This window comes from Oncorhynchus gorbuscha, unplaced genomic scaffold, assembly GCF_021184085.1.
Source record: "Oncorhynchus gorbuscha isolate QuinsamMale2020 ecotype Even-year unplaced genomic scaffold, OgorEven_v1.0 Un_scaffold_1413, whole genome shotgun sequence".
Lineage (NCBI taxonomy): Eukaryota > Metazoa > Chordata > Actinopteri > Salmoniformes > Salmonidae > Oncorhynchus > Oncorhynchus gorbuscha.
The window spans coordinates 51,581-60,632 of NW_025746198.1; the positions used below are offsets into that span (position 1 = coordinate 51,581).

Sequence of the window (9,052 nt, forward strand, 5' to 3'; positions counted from 1 at the left end):
TCCCTGCATGCACAGACAGTGAGTGGTCTAGAAACCAGTTTGTTATAGATCCCTGCATGCACAGACAGTGAGTGGTCTAGAAACCAGTTTGTTATAGATCCCTGCATGCACAGACAGTGAGTGGTCTAGAAACCAGTTTGTTATAGATTGCATGCACAGACAGTGAGTGGTCTAGAAACCAGTTTGTTATAGATCCCTGCATGCACAGACAGTGAGTGGTCTAGAAACCAGTTTGTTATAGATCCCTGCATGCACAGACAGTGAGTGGTCTAGACAGTTTGTTATAGATCCCTGCATGCACAGACAGTGAGTGGTCTAGAAACCAGTTTGTTATAGATCCCTGCATGCACAGACAGTGAGTGGTCTAGAATCCAGTTTGTTATAGATCCCTGCATGCACAGACAGTGAGTGGTCTAGAAACCAGTTTGTTATAGATCCCTGCATGCACAGACAGTGAGTGGTCTAGAATCCAGTTTGTTATAGATCCCTGCATGCACAGACAGTGAGTGGTCTAGAATCCAGTTTGTTATAGATCCCTGCATGCAGACAGTGAGTGGTCTAGAAACCAGTTTGTTATAGATCCCTGCATGCACAGACAGTGAGAAACCAGTTTGTTATAGATCCCTGCATGCACAGACAAGTGGTCTAGAAACCAGTTTGTTATAGATCCCTGCATGCACAGACAGTGAGTGGTCTAGAAACCAGTTTGTTATAGATCCCTGCATGCACAGACAGTGAGTGGTCTAGAAACCAGTTTGTTTAGATTGCATGCACAGACAGTGAGTGGTCTAGAAACCAGTTTGTTATAGATCCCTGCATGCACAGACAGTGAGTGGTCTAGAATCCAGTTTGTTATAGATCCCTGCATGCACAGACAGTGAGTGGTCTAGAAACCAGTTTGTTATAGATCCCTGCATGCACAGACAGTGAGTGGTCTAGAATCCAGTTTGTTATAGATCCCTGCATGCACAGACAGTGGTCTAGAAACCAGTTTGTTATAGATCCCTGCATGCACAGACAGTGAGTGGTCTAGAATCCAGTTTGTTATAGATCCCTGCATGCACAGACAGTGAGTGGTCTAGAATCCAGTTTGTTATAGATCCCTGCATGAACAGACAGTGAGTGGTCTAGAATCCAGTTTGTTATAGATCCCTGCATGCACAGACAGTGAGTGGTCTAGAATCCAGTTTGTTATAGAACCAGTTTGTTATAGATCCCTGCATGCACAGACAGTGAGTGGTCTAGAAACCAGTTTGTTATAGATCCCTGCATGCACAGACAGTGAGTGGTCTAGAAACCAGTTTGTTTTGAACAGACAGTGAGTGGTCTAGAAACCAGTTTGTTATAGATCCCTGCATGCACAGACAGTGAGTGGTCTAGAATCCAGTTTGTTATAGATCCCTGCATGAACAGACAGTGAGTGGTCTAGAATCCAGTTTGTTATAGATCCCTGCATGCACAGACAGTGAGTGGTCTAGAAACCAGTTTGTTTATAGATCCCTGCATGCACAGACAGTGAGTGTCTAGAAACAGACAGTGAGTGGTCTAGAAACCAGTTTGTTATAGGCATGCACAGACAGTGAGTGGTCTAGAAACCAGTTTGTTATAGATCCCTGCATGCACAGACAGTGAGTGGTCTAGAATCCAGTTTGTTATAGAATGAACAGACAGTGAGTGGTCTAGAATCCAGTTTGTTATAGATCCCTGCATGAACAGACAGTGAGTGGTCTAGAATCCAGTTTGTTATAGATCCCTGCATGCACAGACAGTGAGTGGTCTAGAAACCAGTTTGTTATAGATCCCTGCATGCACAGACAGTGAGTGGTCTAGAATCCAGTTTGTTATAGATCCCTGCATGAACAGACAGTGAGTGGTCTAGAAACCAGTTTGTTATAGATCCCTGCATGCACAGACAGTGAGTGGTCTAGAATCCAGTTTGTTATAGATCCCTGCATGCACAGACAGTGAGTGGTCTAGAATCCAGTTTGTTATAGATCCCTGCATGCACAGACAGTGAGTGGTCTAGAAACCAGTTTGTTATAGATCCCTGCATGAACAGACAGTGAGCGGTCTAGAATCCAGTTTGTTATAGATCCCTGCATGCACAGACAGTGAGTGGTCTAGAAACCAGTTTGTTATAGATCCCTGCATGCACAGACAGTGAGTGGTCTAGAAACCAGTTTGTTATAGATCCCTGCATGCACAGACAGTGAGTGGTCTAGAAACCAGTTTGTTATAGATCCCTGCATGCACAGACAGTGAGTGGTCTAGAAACCAGTTTGTTATAGATCCCTGCATGCACAGACAGTGAGTGGTCTAGAAACCAGTTTGTTATAGATCCCTGCATGCACAGACAGTGAGTGGTCTAGAAACCAGTTTGTTATAGATCCCTGCATGCACAGACAGTGAGTGGTCTAGAAACCAGTTTGTTATAGATCCCTGCATGCACAGACAGTGAGTGGTCTAGAATCCAGTTTGTTATAGATCCCTGCATGCACAGACAGTGAGTGGTCTAGAAACCAGTTTAGATCCCTGCATGAACAGACAGTAGCGGTCTAGAATCCAGTTTGTTATAGATCCCTGCATGCACAGACAGTGAGTGGTCTAGAATCCAGTTTGTTATAGATCCCTGCATGCACAGACAGTGAGTGGTCTAGAATCCAGTTTGTTATAGATCCCTGCATGCACAGACAGTGGTCTAGAAACCAGTTTGTTATAGATCCCTGCATGAACAGACAGTGAGTGGTCTAGAATCCAGTTTGTTATAGATCCCTGCATGCACAGACAGTGAGTGGTCTAGAATCCAGTTTGTTATAGATCCCTGCATGAACAGACAGTGAGTGGTCTAGAAACCAGTTTGTTATAGATCCCTGCATGAACAGACAGTGAGTGGTCTAGAAACCAGTTTGTTATAGATCCCTGCATGAACAGACAGTGAGTGGTCTAGAAACCAGTTTGTTATAGATCCCTGCATGCACAGACAGTGAGTGGTCTAGAATCCAGTTTGTTATAGATCCCTGCATGCACAGACAGTGAGTGGTCTAGAATCCAGTTTGTTATAGATCCCTGCATGCACAGACAGTGAGTGGTCTAGAATCCAGTTTGTTATAGATCCCTGCATGCACAGACAGTGAGTCTGAATCCAGTTTGTTATAGATCCCTGCATGCACAGACAGTGAGTGGTCTAGAATCCAGTTTGTTATAGATCCCTGCATGCACAGACAGTGAGCGGTCTAGAATCCAGTTTGTTATAGATCCCTGCATGCACAGACAGTGAGCGGTCTAGAATCCAGTTTGTTATAGATCCCTGCATGCACAGACAGTGGCGGTCTAGAATCCAGTTTGTTATAGATCCCTGCATGCACAGACAGTGAGCGGTCTAGAATCCAGTTTGTTATAGATCCCTGCATGCACAGACAGTGAGCGGTCTAGAATCCAGTTTGTTATAGAATGCACAGACCGGTCTAGAATCCAGTTTGTTATAGATCCCTGCATGCACAGACAGTGAGTGGTCTAGAATCCAGTTTGTTATAGATCCCTGCATGCACAGACAGTGAGCGGTCTAGAATCCAGTTTGTTATAGATCCCTGCATGCACAGACAGTGAGTGGTCTAGAATCCAGTTTGTTATAGATCCCTGCATGCACAGACAGTGAGCGGTCTAGAATCCAGTTTGTTATAGATCCCTGCATGCACAGACAGTGAGCGGTCTAGAATCCAGTTTGTTATAGATCCCTGCATGCACAGACAGTGAGCGGTCTAGAATCCAGTTTGTTATAGATCCCTGCATGCACAGACAGTGAGCGGTCTAGAATCCAGTTTGTTATAGATCCCTGCATGCACAGACAGTGAGTGGTCTAGAATCCAGTTTGTTATAGATCCCTGCATGCACAGACAGTGAGCGGTCTAGAATCCAGTTTGTTATAATGTCCTGCATCCACAGACAGGAAACCATTACTTATCGGCGGGTTGAACTTCCGAGAATAGTCTTGCAGAGCCCTTTTGATAGTTTGTTTATGCTTGTGTATTTGTGTAAATGATATATTTGATCTCTAGACACACAAACCTCTGCAGCTAAAAATAGATATAAATGAAAGAGGAAGTTGTCAGAGGTATGTGACTAATTAACTTTGTGAACCTTGTTTCAGAAATGAAGTCGAAGGAGCCGAATGTCACTCTGAGAAAATCCTTTAAGTTGGAGAACACTGGACAGCTGGAAATTAACATTCAATCCACTGAAATAAATGGACGTCTCTGTGAGGGATTCGGCTTTAAAGTCCTTAATTGCCAAGAGTTTTCACTAAAACCCAATGCTTGAAAGAAATCGTCATATTGTAAGTAAACCTATAGCTAGCAGTTTAAAGTTAATAGATAAATATCCCATGAATCACTAAAATTGTTTTGTGCTTGCTTTGTTTAATCACTAGTACCTCCAATGACCAACTGAAATGACCAACGTTGACGTGTCTCTTCATCTCTCTCAGGTTCACGCCAGACTTCACAGCCTCCAGGGTGATCCGGGAGTTAAAGTTCATCACCACCGGAGGCTCTTACTTTGTGTTCTCCCTCAACGCCTCTCTGCCCTACCACATGCTGGCCGCCTGTGCTGCTGTCCTCCCCAGACCCAACTGGGAGCTGGAGCTCTATGTCATCATCTCTGTCATCATGAGGTGAGAGGAGGAGCCTCACAAATAGAACACATTTGAATTCTATGGGTGGATCCCCGCCTTGACCGTGTGTTCCCTAGATTAGTTCAGAGGCCCAGTATCCGGAACTTGGCTCATAGGTTGCACCCCATATATCATGAATTATCTTGGCATATCAGCCTTTCTACATGTTCAAAATACATTTATTTAGCAACGTTTCTTGGACAGATATTTCCCCTGTATCTAAGGCTGTAAGGATAACTAACGTTGCCTCTATCTGTTGTGCCCAGCTCTATGTTTTTGCTGGTGATTGTAGCGGCCTATCTGGAGGCCCTAGGGATCTGGGAGCCGTTCAAGAGACGCATGTGTTTCGAAACATCCAGCACCTCCATGGAGACAGGGAGGCCCTTTGACCTCAGGGAAATAGTACGACTTCAAAGCGATGCACAGTGAGTTTGTTTTCTGAATGTACGTTTTTGTGTAAACTTTGTCTGATATATGTTGACGTTACTATCGGAAATGGTTTGATGAGTAGATCGGAGATGTTTAGTGTGTAAATATTTTATTCTATAATTACTAACTTCTCAGTATTTTGTCTCGCAGTATGAATGGGTACGGTGGAGAAGCCAACCACAACTCCCTGCGAGGGATGCCAGGCTCTGCCTCCAGGGCTGCTAGCAGGAACACCAGAGGAGGCCACAACCGAGGCCCCACACAAGCCCCGATCCCTCCCTCCCAGCCAGGCTCCAAAGTCTCCGACAGCACCCCCTCCTCTGGCCAACAGGCCAGCCGCAAGGCCCGGAGCCCCAAGCAGCCACAGCCAGCTGCAGAGAACCAGCAGCACCCCTCACAGGCTGGTCCTTCAGCCCCAGGAAGAAATCCCCTAGATAGGCCACGCCGGCACAGCTCGGAGGACTCGGACTATGTGAGCCTGGTGGAGACCATGGATAAAGACCTGGACAGACCAGAGTCTGCTGAGGAGGGGGAATCAGGATGCAGTTTATGGCAAAGGTACCTACCTGGATATTAGTATTAACCCTGAGAAACATATGCTTTTGTGTTGAGAATTTGGATGGCCCTTAAAATGTGATTACCTGCATATTTAACAACGGACTCATTCAGGGGTACACAGTACGAACACTCGTATTATTGACAGGATTTGATTCAGTTCACACAGTGTATTGAATCTGTCATCTTCTTCCCTCCTTCCAGCCAGTGCAGCCAAAGGGAAAGTGCAGCAGACCAAAGCCAAGGCCCCGAAGAAGAAGGAAGAGCGAGAGAAGAGGAACAAGGGAAGAGCTCAGGGAGGAGAGGAACTGAGGGAGGACAACGACGACAGCTCCTCCACCACCACAGAGAACTCCAACCCAGACATAATGGAGGACAACAAAGGGAAGAAGAAAGATGATACTCCTGAAGCTCACTCAAAGTCCAAGAACAAGAAGCCAGCAGCCATTACAAAGGAGAAGAGCCAAATGGATGCAAAGTCTAGGTGGGGTTTATTTGATTTGTATTGAACCTTTATTTAACCAGGTACGACCCATTTGAGGTTGAAAACCTATTTTGCGAGGGTGACCTGGCAAGAAGGAAAAACAGGGCAATAGCAACATGTACAAAGTATTATTACCCAAAAAATACAAAATACACACAAGACAGTGTCAGAAGTTACAGATACAGTTGAAGATTAGAAAACAACTGCAGCTATCACAAACCGTGTCGTCGATCAGAGTCTTAAGTTGGGTTCCTCTTTGGTTATTCCGGCTTGTACACATTTTTCTCAATGACCCCGATACAAAATTCTGACATGCTCAGCTCTTCGTAAGTTCTGTACATCTTTGGGTTCTGTAGCCTAGGAGTAATCTGACTTGTGTGAAAAAGGGACAGCACTCACAAATAAAGCATTCCTTTTGTATTCAGACGTGATTGAGCTTCCAGACATTGACCACTTTATTCCATGTTGCTTTTCCACAGCTCACTGGAGCTTCCATACGTTACCCCACTGGAAAACAAGCGCAAGAGCTTCAATTCCAAGAACATGGTGGTGGTGCAGCAGGCCCTGGCCAGCAGCTCAACAACAACAACCATAACAAGACCCATACCTCCTAAACCAAGAGGTCAGTTACTACCTTTCCAGCTAACTGACCTTTTGACTTTTCTGTTTTCTCACATTGACATGGCAAATGTCTTGTTTGGTTTTTACCTGCCTTTTTTCCCACTGACTTGGGAGACACCTTTTCAGGACTGTGTAGGGTTATGTTTGAGTCTCGTTCCCTCCTCTCAAACCCCAGTGCCTCGTGTGAAGCTGGAAGTCTTCCGCCCCTCTCTCCTGGCTAAGTTCCTGTTCAATGAACCGGTGGTGCAGGAGCTGGGGAACAGCAGCGGCTCAGAAGGGGAGAAGGACATCTCTCCTCCCCCGGAGTGGGACTGTGTGCCCCTCCACATAGCACACAATGGTGAGTTATGTAGTGCACTACCACAACCCCCTCATACCTGCTCCAAACCTGTTTCCCCACCTCTTCTAGCATATTAACTCTTTTTAACTTCCTGAATCAAGCATGTATCAATCCAGTCTTTCAAATAAAAACAAACCAGTTGAGTATTGTGATAAAGGCAGCCATATGACATGCATCTCCCCGTTTCCTCTCAGCTGTGGACAGTCTCCAGCAGATCTCCCTGCAGACCATGAACGCTGATTCCTTCCTGAAGAGACCCATCGAAACCCCTCCCCCTCCCTCATCTGATCCTTTCCTGAAGAGACCCATCGAAACCCCTCCCCTCCCTCATCTGATCCTTTCCTGAAGAGACCCATCGAAACCCCTCCCTCATCTGATCCTTTCCTGAAGAGACCCAACAGAACCCCTCCTCCTCCTTCGTCTGATCCCTTCCTAAAGAGAACCATCGGAACCCCTCCCCCTCCCTCGTCTGATCCCTTCCTGAAGAGAACCATCGGAACCCCTCCCCCTCCCTCGTCTGGCTTCTCTCTGTATGACTCCTATAGCGGCATGGTCAACACTGCTACCAGGTGAACAAACCTACAACAACAGAGACCTGCACAGCTCTTCATCTTAAACTGATCTAGAAGTCATACAACTATCTGTGTAGTTACCTGTGCCAGAGTGACATGAAACATACACAACCTAAGGTGTGATGAAAAGAAGAATGCCAAAAGAATAACTGCAAAATATATGTAGATCAAGATAAAAATGTAAGAGTGGTTATTTCTAAATACCAAAGTCTTCTTTGTTTCTGTGTGTTTTCCAGCGAGGTGGGTCTGATGTCTACTGCATCAGGCATAAAGAACAAGCTGACCAAGTTGGTCTCCGTACCTGGTCAGAACGGGAACCCTACCTTCGCTGCTGTGGCGGCTGGATTCGACAAAAGCCCAGGTCAGTCAGATGTCCTGTCTCTGACCACTTCTTCCCCCATGTCCCAAATGGACCCCTCGCCCCTTGACTCTAGCCCCTACACTCTCAGCATCTGTGTAAAATTGAGATGATTGGATGTGTCTAAGCAATATGGCCATCTAGCCAATCAAAATCTAATTTTAATCGTCACATGCTTTGTCAACAACAGGTGTGGACTAAGAGGGAAATGCTTACTTATGGGCCCTTCCAACAACGCAGAGAGAGAGAGAAGTAATAGAAACATAAAAAGCACAATAATAAATACACAATGAGTAACATTAACGTGGCAGTATACACATGGTACCAGTAGTGAGTCGATGTGCAGGGGTACGAGGTAGATATGTACATATAACTAGGAATAAAGTAACCGATAATAAATGGTAGCAGCAGCGTATGTGATTAGTCAAAGTTAGTGCAAAAAGGTTAACTGCAGATCGTCCAGGTAAATATTTAGCAGTCTTGTGGCTTGGAGGTAGAAGCTGTTCAGGGTCCTGTTGGTTCCAGACTTGCTTGCTGTGCGTTAGCAGGGAGAACAGTCTATGACTTGGGTTGGTGGAGTAAACTTTTCTCTGACACCGCCTGGTATAGAGGTCCAGGATGGCAGGGAGCTTGGCCCCAGTGATGTACTGGGCCGTTCTCACTTCCCTCTAGTGCCTTGTGGTCGGATGCAGAGCAGTTTCCATACCAAGCGGTGATGCAGCCAGTAAAGATGCTCTCAATGGTGCAGCTGTAGAACCTTTTGAGGATCTCAGGGCCCATGCCAAATCTTTTCAGCCTTCTGAGGGGAAGAGGTGTAGGCGTGCCCTCTTCTCGACTGTGTTAGTGCGTGTGGACCATGGTAGAACCTTGGTGATGTGAAATTTGACATTTCAAATTCTGATATGCACTTTGAAGATTTTTGAATAAGCCAACAAGACTATTACTGAACAGCAAATTCAATAGCAGCTGAAAAGCAAAATCACTAGCCTATGTCAATGTACTATTCCCCCATAGTAGAAAAGTT

General features: G+C 45.6%; 1 pseudogene; it reads left to right on the forward strand.

The window, feature by feature from the left end:
- LOC124022764 overlaps window positions 1-7,652 on the forward strand; it is a 15,769-nt pseudogene extending 8,117 nt beyond the window's left edge.
- The last annotated feature ends 1,400 nt before the right edge of the window (window positions 7,653-9,052 follow it).